The sequence below is a fragment of the Argopecten irradians genome, unplaced genomic scaffold, assembly GCF_041381155.1.
Source record: "Argopecten irradians isolate NY unplaced genomic scaffold, Ai_NY scaffold_0062, whole genome shotgun sequence".
Lineage (NCBI taxonomy): Eukaryota > Metazoa > Mollusca > Bivalvia > Pectinida > Pectinidae > Argopecten > Argopecten irradians.
This window is the reverse complement of record NW_027187529.1, coordinates 68,162-68,489: the sequence shown is the minus strand read 5'-3', so window position 1 is coordinate 68,489 and position 328 is coordinate 68,162.

The following is a 328-nucleotide window of genomic DNA, read 5'->3' as shown; positions in this document are numbered from 1 at the left end:
CCCAGCCCCTCCTGCCCCGGGGGCTCAGAGCCAAATTTTATACAAGTTCTGTTCCCCCTCCCCCAAGGATGTTTTTGGCCAAATTTGGTTACAATCCATGCAGAACTCTATGACTAGTAGCGATTTAAAGGAAATGTTGACGGACAGACGGACGGACGGACGGAATGCGTTGGAATAATAACCGGACCTTTGGGCCAGGTGAGCTAAAAACCATATCAAAATTAGAATTGAATATCAAAATATTTATCTGTCCATCTTCTTTGTTCCGCAATCTACATATGAACAAATCATAGTTTAAATAATTGAATATGCAATGTTAAATATTTCT